Genomic DNA, 16,504 nt, shown 5'->3' on the forward strand with positions numbered 1-16,504 from the left:
TCAGTAGAAATGATAATGATGATGCTTTTTTAATTCCTGGGGGAAGAAAAATCCTTGAGTTTTCCACCTACAGAACAGAAGAGTGTGGGATTCAGGCTGTTCACTTCCTCATTTTCCTTGACTTCTTCGGGAAATTTGTATTCCTACTAAAGTGTGTGTTACATAAGAGGGAGTCAGTTGACCTGCCTGTAAAGGTTGCAGGAGTTTGGAACTTTGTTGAACTAATTAGTGTGTGCACTCAGTTGAGGCTTGGCAGAAGCTGCTACCTTTATTAGCATTGAAGCTGAACTTCCACCATCACTAGGGAACATAGCAAACCGATGTTCACAAAGATACCGCCATCCTCACCTCCACCTCTACCTCCACTGGCTCACAACGCCCTCTATAGTTACCACCCTACTATGAAATGGGAACAGGTGTCTGGAAACCTCTCTTTCTAGACACACACACACAATTTTCTACAACAGTGATCCCACTCTGGAGACCAACAAGAGCTATCATTCCATTTTTTAAAAGCCCCTTAGAGATGGAAGGGAATGGGGGGTTATAATTGCTCTACAGTTTCTAGAGGAATCACTCTGTAAGAGATGCTACGCTCTAAGCAAACGAGTAGGCCCATGTTCTTTGTGCCATGACTCATATTTCAAACTCTACGTCCTTTCTGCTTGGCCATGGTAAAGCCAAGTATAGCACTGCTTACCTCAGCTGGAAAGTCATTACATGTTTTAACGCTAGGTGCAATGGGAGCCTTCTTGCTAAAAATTGCAGCAACATGGTGTCACCAAAACTGTCTCTGGTCACTTGCTCTTCCTTTTGACGAATGCATAGAAAACTAGAGGCCACACAGGAAACTTGGAATGAGGAAAGAGATACACTAAAGTTGCTATGACTTTGATGAGAGTTGTTGAGTCATTTTTCAGCCTTTGCATGGTCTGACTGCTGGCTTGGAAACCCTGATGAGAGTTTCAGATGCAGAGATTTCATCATCAAAGATGCAGTCTAGGGCTTCCCTGGTGGTGCAGTGGTAGAGAATCTGCCTGCTAATGCAGGGGACACGGGTTTGAGCCCTGGTCTGGGAGGATCCCACATGCCACGGAGCAACTAGGCCCGTGAGCCACAACTACTGAGCCTGTGCGTCTGGAGCCTGTGCTCCACAACAAGAGAGGCCGCGATAGTGAGAGGCCCGCACACTGCGATGAAGAGTGGCCCCCGCTTGCCACAACTAGAGAAAGCCCTCGCACAGAAACGAAGACCCAACACAGCCATAAATTAATTAATTAATTAATTTTTTAAAAAAAGAAAAAGAAAAAAAAAAGATGCAGTCTAGTAGCCATTTTCCTACCCAACCCTCCCTTACCTGGACCTCTTGTATTTTCATTGTAAACTATCAATTTTGATTTTTTCGGATCAGTTTGCATTCTCATTTGTTATAACCAAATATTTGCATTTCAAATGCCATTAAATAAATAAATAAATAAATAGCATTCTTAGCTCATTCTACATGAAATTTCTAGGTTTTAATAATGCAAATTTCTCTTGTGGTCCAGCATGCTAGTCAGGGATGCCAATGTTTCAAAAGGATTCCAACGTTTTATGTGTGTATGGAGCGAAGTTCATCATATTTTATTCTCTTTGCTGCTTTCTTTTCCCCAAGGTTGAATTACATTCAGCTAAAGATGAGGAAATTTTAAAACGAAGCCCATTTGTAAATTGGGAATTGCTTGCCAATGAAAGCCATATGTAATCTCAAATCCTGATTTTAATCAGTAGTTTCAACTCTTTCACTAAGTAAACCTTTATACCAGAATGCTCATGAGACAATCCTCAAGTATCATTAGCATAATTGTGCAGCCTCAGGGATTAAGAGTAGGACAGATTTGGGCTGGAGTCCAGCTCTGCCACTAACCAGCCTTGTGACCTTGAGCCAGTTACTTCATTTATAGTAAACTCGGGTAGCAGCTCTCTCATTTGGCTTTTGTGAAGATTAAATAAACTAAGCCATGAAGAATGCATTGTTTAATGCCTGAAACATGATGAGTACTCAATACACATTACCTAATGTTATTCTTTCCCCTAAAGCTTTCAGACAACCTGAATACACGTCATTTACAAAGAAACAAAAACTAGACTGGCACCAGACTTCTCATCGGAAAGACTGAGGCTAGCAGACTGCAAGCAGTACTTCCAAAGTTCTGTGACAATGAATGAGATTTTTAACGGAAAATTCTATATCCAGCCAAATTATAAATAAGGTATGTCAATATCCAACAGCCAAAACCCACCAGGAACACACCTAGAGTGTTGAACAAGATTGAGTTTATTGACTGTGGCTCAGGAAGGAAGTCTTCGCCCCATGGGGAGGTATGGGCATCTCTGTAAGCAGGTGTTAGGACAGTTCTTATTGTAAGATTTAGGCCTGTGTTGAGTGATTTTGGAAGGAGTGCTAGGAAGTAAGGTTTGCCTTGATTTGGGTGCTGTCAGGTGGTGAGAATGATCTTATGATTAGGTACCTTAATAACTCTTATCTAGGAATCAAGAGAAATGGAACAGGTAGGTCTAAAGCTTAAGAGGTACGGAAACAACAATCACTCATGTTAGCCAGGAGAGAGGATGGTGGAAGTTTTTATGGTTTGCTCTGTGTTCTTGCTATCGTCTGTGCGCAAACACAATTCCAGAGTGATTCTGTTTTTTTATTTGCCCCATCATGGTCACAGAGTCACCTTCTCTGATGGTGGTGTTCTGCGAAATTGTCCATTTGAATAAGGAGTATAGTATCACTTAGCAGCAGGCCTGCCGCCAGCTGACAGCACTTATTTCTCCTCAGCGGAAGGGAAGCATAAGGACGTTTTCAGACACAGAAGGACTCAGATATTTCACCTTACATACTCTCTTTCCTAAGAAGTTACTTGAGGATGTGCTAGAACAAAAACAATGGGATGAACCAAAATAAGATTTTGAATCCAAGAAATATTGGCACCAGCCCAGATCTTTCAAGAACTAGCTGCTCCTGCAAAATAACAGAGTTATGGCTCCTGGCACCCAGCTTTCAGGGGTGCTGGAGATCTTCCTATTTCTAAGATTGGGTCTCCACCCTTCAATCCTGTGACAGCAGACAGTCTTGAATGAGTTTGGTTTTGTTAAGTAAACTAAAAAATCCTAACTAGGTCCACAGTGTAAACTGATCTTTACATCCTTACTGGTAGAGACGTTAAGCAAATGGAGGATAATGATATCAATAAAGTGAAGATGATATGTAATATATGAAAGTAAAAAGGAGGGAAACGGGGCTTCCCTGGTGGCGCAGTGGTTGAGAGTCCGCCTGCCGATGCAGGGGACACAAGTTCGTGCCCTGGTCCGGGAAGATCCCACATGCCGCAGAGCGGCTGGGCCCGTGAGCCATGGCCGCTGAGCCTGCGCGTCCGGAGCCTGTGCTCCACAACGGGAGAGGCCACAACAGTGAGAGGCCTGTGTGCCACACACACACACAAAAAAAAAAGAAGTGACATTCTGGGTGCCCGATGAGGTTCCCCAGGAACCAACATGAATTCAGTCTCACTGAATGTACAAACAGAACAGAGCCCCCTTCAAGGCAATAACTAAGCATAAATTACATTTTCAAAGTACATAGTAATCTAAGGCATCAACCTTATTATGTTAAAATCGAATGTTCTTTTCATTTTGGTAACAACTTACCATCGATTAGGAAGGAATAAAAAAACAAACTTCAATAGGTAACCCTCCAGCAAAGGAGTAGTTAAATTTAACAAATGAAATTTCCTCTGCTTGCCTTATTTTTTTCTGTTTACAGATGGAAAGGAGGTAGGAGAGAGAGAAGGCCAAGAAACCCTTCCCTCCAGCTTCCAGCTTTGAAAGAAGTCCCAGGAGGACAAAGGAATCCCAGGTGGAGGGAGAGGAGTGAGGGACGGATGCTCAAAATACAAGTGCGTACCAGCCTCCCAGTCTCTGCTGCACGTTGTTGGGAATTGAAAATTCACTTCCTCTGGCAAATGATGTAGCCGATTAAATGTGAACATCCTGCACACCTGTTGCTGTTCCTAAGGCAAAGGGACTGGACAAAAGTGAGCAAGATGACAATATAAATCCCAAGTTGCATTGAGAAATATATTATGTTTTCAGTAAAACCACGCCCTTAATCACTCAGTGCTTCGACTGCCCCATTTGCAAACACAGAAATCTTTGCTTACATGATCCTCACAGAGATGGCAAAGATTCATAAAGTGTAGAAAATATACCTTTCCTTAGAGAAAAGGAATCGCACAAAACCAGGATTTTTCCTAACATATTAATAAAATCTTGACTTCCCTATAAAACTGTATGGGAATATTATGATCGCCCAGTGTACCACCTGCATTGTAAATGAAAATATGATCATCTTATCAATGCTGAAATTGCTTGTCTGAAGGAGACCTGGCAATTTCCCTCAATAACTCAGTCTAATATAATTACGTGCCTGACATAATGTTCATTATGACAACAAAATGAAAAACAGAGAGATAAAAATAATCAATAGGAGATGGAAATGTAATATACGCCTGGCTAATTGTGAAGAGATAATTAACTGGTTTGATTATCAATATTTAGTTAATACTCAGATGAGAAGGTTAAATATTAAAAAAAAAAGAACCAAAGAAATTTTACTCCCAAATGAGTAATGGTACCATAAAGGCCACATTTGTTTAATTCTATTATTGACACATATTCAGTTGTTTGAATTCGAACATAATGGGGTTTTTGCTGTGTTGACCTTCCCACATGAGACAGAATTCTTCTGACATCGGCTGGCCTCTCTGATCCTGGCTTATCTCCAACAGCTTTGCTTCCCCTGACCCTGAGCACTGCAGGGAATAAAGGTGAAGATAAGCAGGGCTAAAAGACTACTTTCCTTTTTTTCCCCTTATTTGTTAATGTAGTCTGTATTTCTATAACATGCTGCCTTGTCGGAAGAGGAGAGTAAGCTTGAGGTAGCACCGCTTGAAGAGAAAATTGAGGAATAAGTATGTAAACTTGCAAGAAAAGGGAAAACCACCATTTTAAATTTTGTTCTTACTCCATAATTCATTTTATTCTCCATTATGGGCAAGAAGCACTAGAACAAGGCAAAACTATTCATATTTTAAAAGGTAGATTGAATTCTGTTCTCTATTCCCAAGATGAAACTAGTAGACAAGGAAGAAGATTCCCCCTCCTACCTCCAATCATATATCTCTTTCCCTGAAGTTACTCCTGGTTAAATGGGACAATAGCCCTTCTGGAATCTATCAACACACACACACACACACACACACACACACACACACGCACCTTGCCATGTGTATGTGTTAGTACCGTGTAACAGGAAGGTCAGTCAATCATAGATATTCATCCACGGTTCACGATGCTTCAGGAACACTGCAAGTCCCCGAGGCTTCAGAAGAGACTCAGACAAAGGGCCCCTACCCTCATGGAACTTTCACTCTGAACGTTGTAGACTTCAACCAAATAATTAAATAATGGAAATGTGTGAAGTGTTATTTGAGAAAAGCCACACACACGGGGGTTGCAGTCCATCTCATCCACTTATGTGTGAGTGACCACAGGCAAAGACAGCAGCAGTGAACACATGTTTACTGAGCACGTGTTACATATACTCCATTAAAGGCCCTTAGCGCAAGGCTTGGCACGTGCCAAGTGTTCAGTAAGTGACAAGGAACAAGTAAACAGCCCCCTGCTAAGGAATTATGTGTTTCTACTTCTAAATTTTATTTCTCATGCCACTCAAAGTAGACTAGGAATATCATAAAATGCACTCCACCCGTACAGTGTTGGTGTACCATCCCCAAAAGTGGGTGTGCAAAGTGCCGAGGGCCTTAACGAGTGGCTGAGATTTCTTTTCTTTTTTTCCTTACTACCTACCCTATCCAAGGTCTCTATAGGCTCCATCCCTAGCTGATGACAGATGATATCGTAACAAGATCACGGAATTTAGAGTTAACTAGATTTGTGGGTAAGTTATGCTCTACCCGTGATTCGACATGTAAACTTAAATCATCTGTGAATGGAAATAGTAATATTTGCTGCAGACAACGTCTAAGAGCCTGAAATATGGGTACATAGAAACGATCTATGATGACCACTGGCAGAGAGGACTGGGGTACTTGAGCTGTTCTTTGAGGATAAATGAGATTCGATTCTATATGTAGAGGCCATATATGCCAAACCAGCCATGCTCTGATACCTTCCAAGGATAATGACCAGGCGTTCTTCCTATTTGTCCTAAGCACACACTAAACACAGATGCAAAGCAGTGATTAACTTTCTCTTGGCTCAAGGAGGGAGACTGGGACTGCCTGTAATGGCGCCTGTTAAAATACCCAAATGGGGCTGACCTTCCCAGGTGGAGCTCAAGTCAAACACAAAGGCACCGCAAGGTTGACCTACTGTCCCTGTTTCATCGACAGCTAAATGGCAGATCCCGCTGCTGCCTTACTTAGAGTCTCAGTCCGTACCCTCAACTTGGCCTTCCTTTATCATACCCTGCAGTCTCTAAATTGCTGTGCACGATTTTCTGAGGACCCATCTGTGAGAACATCGTGGGCTGCTGGATATATGCATGCACTTGCGCAAATAAGTAACAGAGAGCTGGTTTAGGCAGGAGGACTTACATATTTTTTCCTCAAATGACATATTTGAACATGAAAAACAACGTACTCTGTTCTCCTGCTAGCAAGTCATAATGAAACCAGAGTGTTGCCTTCCCAGCAGCTCTCGTCTTTGAATCGTGCAAAGCAGAAATGATTCTCCGTTTGCAGGCAGCAACAGCCTCCAGAAGCTACAGGAACCTTGCCAAGATCCATGAAAAACCTCCACAGCTAACTGGGAACCGGCTTATTAGTGACACTTTTGAGAGTCAGGCTGTCATTGAAGAGAAACGAAGGAGAACGCGGTGGGCGCCGTAGCCTGGAATTAGACCGTGGGAGGGAGGAAGGCTCCTCGCAGGAACATTGCTCTGTAATTTTCTCAAACGCTCTCTGCTCAGCTGGCTTGCAAAAGCCCTGGATCTTGGGAGGCTGCAGGCAACCCCTTACCCTCCACCCCCCCCTTGAAACTGCCCCCGGCCATCCACCTTGGGAGAGCTCTGTGGCCTTTCAAAGGTACCCTGAATTAGTTAAGAGAAAAAAATATATTTCCACTTAGTAGCCTTTTGAACGTGTCTACATTTTTATATAGCTAACTGAGTTTTTTTCACAATTACTAGATAATTCCAGTAGCAAATAACCTGGAAGTTTTTGTGTAAATAAAAATGAGTTGAAGAATTTAAAAATTTTTTTAATTAATTTGTCAAAATATCAGTCCGGTCACATTTAGGAAGCATCACAAGAAATGAATATAATTAGTGACTGGGATTAAGATCTCTGATTTTTTTTTTTTCAGGAAGGTGATCGCCAGCAGGCCAGCCCCGGTCCAGCAGGATGCTATGTCCTGAGCGCTACCTTTGAGTTTCTAGGTGAATGTTGTTCTGATAACAAACTGGGTTTCTCAGCTCCCTCCCCACTGGGAGGATGGTGTGTGATCTGGATAACGTTCTTGACTTTTCTGCTAAGATTCTAGCTCTCAGCCAAGAGAAAAAAAAAATGGAGAAGAAGCATTTGTGTCGCTGTGCATTAGCAAAGGGAACCGTGTGAGCTAGGTGAGCCCACATCACTGCCACTTGATATGCTCCCTGTTGGGTGAATTGAGGGAATCTTGATGTTACCCTGATCAAAAGAAGCCTAGATCCTGGAATCAACTCCTGGAGTCCTACATTGGGGTGGGAACTTTCCTGAACGTACCAGAAGTCCATCCAAGCACAGGGACTGGAACGTAGGAAAAAGAGCACACAGGCACCTGCTTGCTGCCTTACCCCATTATTGGCCTCTCATCTGTTTCAGCAAATTCATTCTTCTCTCCTCATAATAACGATTGGCCTTTGCATGTTCCATAATTCAACCCAACCTGTGACATATGTTTCCTGAATCTCAAGATAACTCATTCTCTCCCTACCTCTTGCTTTTAACATCACACACACAGGCACACACGCACGCAATTTAGTGGTACCCAAAATTGGGTTGGTTGCCTACCCAGTAGGTGTCCATTTTTCTCCTCTGTTCTTTGCTGGGGTAGTTTGCCTCCTACAAGAACCTAAAATGTCAGTCACCAGCCTTTCCAGCTTCCTTGCTGCTAGATAGAGTGACGTGACATAGATTTAGGGTGGCAATGTGACACAGCCCTGGGGTGCCATGTGACAGAGTCCTGCAGTGCCAATGTGATGAGGTGACACATCTGGAGTGGCCAAGTGACAAAGTTCTTGGATGGTAAAGTGACACAGTTCTGGGAGGGCCATGAGGTACAGTGCTTGGGTAGAAATGTGACACAGGTCTCTGGGGACCATGGGATACAGTCCTGGGTGGCAATGTGACACAGTTCTGGAATGGCCATAGAAACATTCCTGGGACGGTCATGGGACACAGTTCTGGGGTGGCGATGTGACATAGTGGTGGAGTGGTGATATGACACACGTGATAACCATGTAAAACGTTTCTGCCTCAGTGCAGCCTGAAGCATGCATGCTCTCCAGCAGGAAAGCATTCCTAGGAACTTCTAGGAAAGATTCCCCGTCTTTATACAGAGGGGGAATCTGTCTCCCCATTGGGACTTCCCCCTTTGTCTTCTCACCGTGGAACAGCTTTACATGAGCATATGTTGCCATGATGACAGACATTTCATCTGCTAAGGATGGCAGACAAATGACAAGTGCCTGGAACCTTGACTGCGTTTTTGAGCAAGTGCAACAACCCTTGGCTTGCCTACCCCTAGATTGCTTCTTAAGAGAGATAATGACTAAACTCCTGATATTTCTGTCACACACACATGAGCACACATAGGCACTGTTTATTTTTATTGCATGTACATATTTTATTGCATATACACAATTCTACTAGCATAGGAAACTATAAGCACTTCCCTGTAGACATTAAACTTATTTTTGCAAGCAAAGATATGAGCTGCTTTTTGATAAGAGTTTAGAACAAAAAAATCCATTTGAAACTTTGTGAAGAATAACACGAGAAGTCTACTTTAGTTGCATAAATATGAGGCAAGCAGGCTCTGTGACCTGAAGTAAAGACACATAAGACTTTTTGATTGACCAAGTTAGGTGTTAAACACTCTGTGGTAAACAAGTCTATGGAGTGAGTGGCCAATTTGTCTAAGAAACTCATGGCCTTCTGGGAGATTAAAAGTCCCCCAATTCCCGCTACCTAAAGTTTAAAATAAGAGAAACCAATCAACTTGCACTCAGGTGGCCAGAGCGACCTGCAGTAAAATTACCTTGACCAGAGTGAGACTAAGCTCATGGCCTAGGGTTCAGTGTACTTCGAGCTGAAAGCTCTACAGCTTCCATACCAGTGATTTCTATTTAGGAAACAACAGCAGAGTGTGAAATCTAGAAACCTCACTGACTCTGTGAAGGGATGTGAACAAGCAAGGACACACCAGAGCCAGTAGACAAATATCATTTGTCAAACATCGTCTGTACAGGACGTGGAAGTAATGGCAGCAGTGGGATTTCTAGACGACAACTCTCAATTTGTGTCCTGTGTATGGAAGGAAGTAAGCCGAATCTCCTACTCCAACTCACTTTAATAGCATGAGCAAATGACGCGTTCTTGGACAAACTGCGACTGGGGAGACCTGAAGGAAGAACTCATGAAATTCCCACTAATGGGACTTGGGGAAGTCAGAGCACTAAATAAAAATGGATGAATGGGGCTTCCCCGGTGGCGCAGTGGTTAAGAATCCTCCTGCCAATTCAGGGGACCTGGGTTCGAGCCCCGGTTCGGGAAGATCCCACATGCAACGGAGCAAATAAGCCCGTGCACCACAACTACTGAGCCTGCGCTCTAGAGCCCACGAGCCACAACTACTGAGCCCGCACACCTAGAGTCTGTGCTCCACAACAAGAGAAGCCACCGCGATCAGGAGCCCGCGCACCGCAACGAAGAATAGGCCCCGCTAACCACAAGTAGAGAAAGCTCACACACAGCAACGAAGACCCAACGCAGCCAAAAATAAATTTAAAAAATAAAAAAAATTTTTTTTAGTGAATGAATGAATGAAAGCATCATTCCCCCCAGATTATTGATTGGGGCATATAAATATTTGCCTATTGCACACATATACCTACTTAATATTGAAGTTGAGAACTAAATGACAACTTTTGATTGTCCCAAAATAAAAAGAGTAATTAAGCACAGTTATTCTTCCCTAATGTAATCTTTCTGTTCTTTGACAAAACGTTTTATTTCGGACAGGATTTCCTTACATGTTAAGTGTTTTTCGAGAAAGTTTTCTAAGGTCAAGTAAATGTGAGACGCACTCTTTACACAAATTTGAACCTACTGCTTTGACGCAAGCTTTCTGAAGCCTTTAATACACATTATGAATATCCAAGATGGGCTAGAGAGATATCTCCTCTAAAAATTATGTAATCACTGAAGCCTTCTTCATGAAACATCTCATGAGACTAGTATCTTGCAGAACATAATTTGAGAAACACTGATATAGGGTTTAAAATCCAACCCACAGATAATAAACGTTTAAGTTTTTACATGTATTTTGTTTAAATATATTATAATTATTTAGAATTCAACCCTGTATTCGACTGCATTTTCACTCATCGGCTGTCTCTTTATGACTTCACCACTCTGGAGCTTTTAATATTAATGTATGGTTCGGTCTGTTAGAGCAGTTTTTTAAATACATTTTCAAGAATGGTTCATGAATAATACATTTTCTGATCTCCCTTCCAAATAAGTGAAAATATGTTTTCTGTATCCTCATTGTGTGACATTCATCTTGGCTATGTACAAAATTATTGGGTCCTGAAATCATGCCCTCAAAATGGGAGGCAAAATTTGTTATGTGTTATTGCATAGAAGTTAGGAGCAAGCTGGAATTTGTTATTTCCTACATAACTTTGTTTGGGGATGAGGGAAAGGGGAGAAGCATGAAGTTAATCCTGGATACTCATCTGTATCCAGGCCTGTTCGTTTTGATTCATATTATTTAACTATTTGAAAGGATGTGTACATTATCCAAAATCATTTGGGATGAAATTTGCAAAACACTTTAAAGCTGTATGACTGGTTTACTATGGAGTCTCAAATTGCTGGAGCATAAACATGAAAAGCATTCTTTTGATCTAATGATTGGTACCTTCCATGTTCAAAGGTACCTCATTTCCTACTGGGTAGCCCAGCTTCCTAACTGACATCTTAGTTTGAGTCAAAATCTCATTTATTCTAGAAAGTTTCATGTTAGTTATTAAAAGACAAACACATTCTTTTTAACTCATAATCTATTAAATTCAAAGTTTACTTCTATTCCTTACAAGTTCACCCTATCTCCTTCCCTCAGGATAGACTTGTGGTTCGAGGGTTTGAAGTGGAGAGGTTTGGAGTGAAGCAGAACTATCTATCAGTGGTTTCTATCACTTTATATTTGCTTGAACTTTCTGAAATTTTATATAAATGGAATCATATAGTGTATACTCTTTTTGGTCCAGAGTCCTTCACTCAGCCTAATTATTTTAGATTCATCCATGTTGTTGTATCAATATTTGATTTCTTTTTATTGCTGAGGAGTATTCCATTATATGAGTATATCACAATTGGTTTAGGCATTAACTTGTTGATGGTCACTTGGGTTGTTTCTGTTGTACTGTTTGGTTATTATAAACACAACTGCTATAAACATTCATGTACATGTCTTGTTGTGTACATATGCTTTCATTTCTCTTGAGTACATACCTATGATCAGAATGGCTGGATCACATGAGAAGGGTATGCTTACATCTTTGCAAAACTGCCAAATTCTTCTGAAGTCCTTTTTCCATTTTATTTTACAACAAGCAATGTTTGTAAGTTCCCTTAGCTTCACACCCTCACAAAGCTTAGTGTGGTCATCTTTTCATTTTTATCCATTTTAATGGGTGCATAGTGATAGCTATTTCACTGTATTTTCTAATTTGCATTCCCTAATGAATAATGATGATGAGGAACTTTTTATGTACTTATTTGACATCTGTATATCCTCTGTGGTGAAGTGTGGCGTTCAAATCTTTTGCCCATTTTATTGAGTTTTTTAAAACTTATTATTCAATGCAAATCCTTCATCAGCTACATATTTTATAAATATTTTCTCTCAATCTGTGTCTCTCTTTTCTTTTTCTTTAGAGTGTCTTTTGAAGGGCAAAGTTTCTTAATTTTGATGAAGTTCAATTTGTTAATTCTTACTTTTTATACTTCTTGCTTTGTTTGTTGTACTTAAGAAATCTTTGCCAAACCAAAGGTCATGAACATTTTCTCCTAATAGTTTTATAGTTTTAGCTCTTACACTAAAGTCTATGATCCATTTCAAGTTATCACATGAGGAAAAGAACAAGCTTAATTTTTCCAAGTGACTATCCAATTGTTAAAACACCACTTGTAGAAAAGATTACCTTTTCTCTTCCTAGCAGTTTGGTAAAATCAATTAATGATATATGTGTGGATCTATTTCTGGAATCTAGTTTATTCCATTGGTCTATTTTATCCTCTCTTTATGCTAATATTTTACTATCTTGATTATTGTAGCTTTATGATAAGCCTTGAAATTGTGTACTGTAAGAATGCCAATTTTTTCCTTCTTTGTTAAAGTTGTTTTAGCTATTCTAAATCCTTTACGTTCTCATATAAGTATTAGAATCAGTTTGTTACAAATCAAAAGACTGCTGGGATTTTCATTAGTAATACATTGGATCTATAGATAAAATGGGGAAAATTATCCTAACAATATTGAGTGTTCTGATCCATCAGTAGATGTATCTTTCCAGTTATCTAGGTTGTTAAATTTCTCTCTGCAGTGTTTTGTAGTTAAAATGTAGATATATATCTTTTGTCAAATTGTCAACCCTACCTTAACCTAACACTCTCCTTCTAGAATCTAATTCTTTCTTGTAACTATCTTTGGAATTAGATAACAATTGGTGTCATATTCTGTTCAGATTAACCCTCTGTAATGTCACCAATTTTGTGTCCCAGGAGGATGAATTTGCAGCTGTGCTTTAAATATTTCATCTGGTTATGTAAAACATAACCCATTGGGTTTAAAGGTAAACTGTCATCTCAAGCTATTACCATGAACTGTCTATACCTTATTTTCAGGAGACTATCAGGGGAAAACATTATGCACAAAAATGATTTAAACAACATCTGCTTCAGTCACTATTATAATCCTCTCAGAGACAACTGAAAGCATAATATTTTTGTCATGTGAGAATACAATTTTCTGTTCTAAATGGGTTAAGTTCATGTGGTGGCAGAACATATAGGAAAACCACAATGGGAAAATATGAATAGAAGAGCCATACAGCCTTATTTCACAAAAATAATAAATCAGTCACACAAATTTTTCTAAAAAGTTGTGATTAAGTCAACCAAGTGTGATTCTTAGAGTCAGTTTCCTGGGATGCCAGACTTTAAAACCAGGAAACAAGTAATAAAATGGCAATAAGTATATACCTTTCAATAATCACATTAAGTGTCAACGGACTGAATGTTTCAATCAAAAGACATAGGGTGGCTGACTGGATAATAAAAAACAAGACCCATCTATATGCTGCTTACAAGAGACTTCAGAGCTATAATAGAAGACAAAGAATGGCATTATATAATGATAAAGTGATCAATACCAGAAGAGGATGTAACACTCAATATATATGTTCCTTATAAGCCCATAAATATATAAAGCAAATATTAACAGACATAAAGGGAGAAACTGACAATAATACAGTAATAGTAGGGAACTTTAACACCCCACTTACATCAATGGACAGATCATCCAGACAGAAAGTTAACAGGAAACAGTAGTCTTAAATGACACATTAGATCAGTTGAGCTTAATAGATATCTAAAGGACACTCCAATCAAAAACAGCTGAATACACATTCTTATCAAGTGTACATGGAACATTTTCTAGGATAGATCATTTGCTAGGCCACAAAACATCTCAACAAATTTAAGAGGATAGAAATTATATCAAGCATTTTTTCTGATCACATCTGTATGAAACTAGAAATCAATTACAGGAAGAAAAATGGGAAAAACAAACATGTGGAGACTAAAAAACATGGAGGGAGATGCAAGAGGGAGGAGATATGGGGATATATGTATATGTATAGCTGATTCACTTTGTAATAAAGCAGAAACTAACACACCATTGTAAAGCAATTATACTCCAATAAAGATGTTTAAAAAAACCCAAAAACCAATGGGCCAATGAAGAAATCAAAGAAGAAATCAAAAAATACTTTGAGACAAATGAAAATAAAAACACAGCTTTCCAAAATCTACTGGATGCAGCAAAAGTAGTCCTAAGAGGGAAGTTTATAGCTATGCAGACTTACCTCAAGAAATAAGAAAAGTTTCAAATAAACAAACTAACCTATCATCTAAAGGCATTAGAAGACGAAAAACAATGAGATATCACCTCACACCTCTCATAATGGCTATCATCAAAAAGACAACAGTAACAAATGTTGGTGAGGATGTGAGTAAAAGGGAATGCTAGTACACTGTTGGTGGGAATGTAAATTGGTAGAACCACTATGGAAAACAGTATGGAGGTTCTTCAAAAAACTAAAAATAGAACTACCTATGATCCAGTAATTCTACTCCTGGGTATATATCCAAAGAAAATGAAAACGCTAATTTGAAAAGATACATGCACTTCAATGTTCATAGCAGCATTATTTACAATAGTGAAGATACGGAAGCAAACTAAATGTCCATCAACAGATGAATGGATAGAGAAGACGTGGTATGTATGTATATATACCATGGACTGTTACTCAGCCAAAAAAAAGAATGAAATTCTGCCATTTGCAACAACATGCATAGATCTAGAGGGTATTATGCTTAGTGAAAGGAGCCAGACAGAGAAAGACTAATACAGTATGTTATCACTTATATGTAGACTCTAAAAAATAAAACAAATCAATAGAACAAAAGAGAAACAGACTCACGTATATAGAGAAAAAACTAGTGGTTACCAGTGAGGAGAGGGAAGGTGACAGGGGCAAGATAGGGATAGGGGTTTAAGAGGCACAAACTACAATGTATAAAATAAATAAACTACAAGGATATATTGTACAGCACAGGGAATATACCCAGTATTTTATAAAAACTTGAAATGCAGTATAATCTATAATAATTTTTAATCACTATATTGTACACCTGAAACTAATAAAATATTGTAAATCAATTATACTTCAATAAAAATAATAATAAATAAATAGAGATAATGAGCATAGGCAACTTCTTTTAGGAGATTTGTTCTAACAGCAAACAGAAAAAAATGGCTTTAAATGTGGACTGCTAGGGAAAGAAAAGGAAAAGCTCAAAGTCTTTAACTTGTTGGACTAAGTGTGTGTTAACATCATTAACCAAGATTAAAAATAGATATGGAATAATAACTTTGAAGATTTGGAAGAGGTAGATGACGGGTTTACTTACCTAATCCAGGCAAGCCAGAATCAGGGACCATGGAATCTCTGAACAGGGCTAATATCTCAAGGGCTAAGACAGGTGTATGGGAGACTGGGGCTTTCCCAGAGCAGCCAGTGGGGTCCAGGGATTTGAGAACTGGGAAAAGTAGTATTGCTTTCTTGAGCCGAGCACATTTAGGGGGAAAAAAAGAGAGTTCCCAAGGGCTCAACACAAAAGAGAAAAATAAAGCAAACTACATTCAGAAACAAGGTAAGGAGCTCAAGTTGATTTGGAAGGCAAAGCTGCGATTATTGCTTACAGGGTGATCCCCAGGAATGCCAGAGGTTGGACCATGAGGTGGATGGAATACTGTTAAAAGCAGAGACTTGGGAAAATACAACCATTTCATGGTACACAAATAAACTATTATTATCTTCACTTCCTATCAGCTTTTCATTCTTCTGCTCTTATTAATTTTGGTCTGTTGAAAGTCCAACTTCAACAGCCCTTGTTTGTTTTCCATCAGTCCGGTGAACCCCAACTCTTTCTTGGAGGCAGAAATGAGATTGGGGCCAGGAACAGGAGCAGAGTGCAGACAGTTTGAGATCAAGAGACACAGCTCAAGTTGGGGCTACCTCTCACCTATCTTGTTTGAGACTCTCAAGGAATTTAGAATCTGCACAGATCTATGGGTATATGATGAGTTCACTGGATACAATGAGCTTGAATACCTGGCCAGATAGAGATGTAGGTTTAAAACTCAAGAGATGTGTTCAACAGAAGTAAAGAGTACTAATACCTGAATATTTCCTCTTTTGCCCCTCTGACTTCCCTTCTTTAGCACTTCAACAGTCCTCCTTTAAGTACAGGATCTTGGTAACGAGTGAAGCCCTGAAAAGGCAACATAAAACAAGAAATGAAGTTAATCTACATCATAATGA

This window comes from Grampus griseus, assembly GCF_964374135.1.
Source record: "Grampus griseus genome assembly, chromosome: 4".
Lineage (NCBI taxonomy): Eukaryota > Metazoa > Chordata > Mammalia > Artiodactyla > Delphinidae > Grampus > Grampus griseus.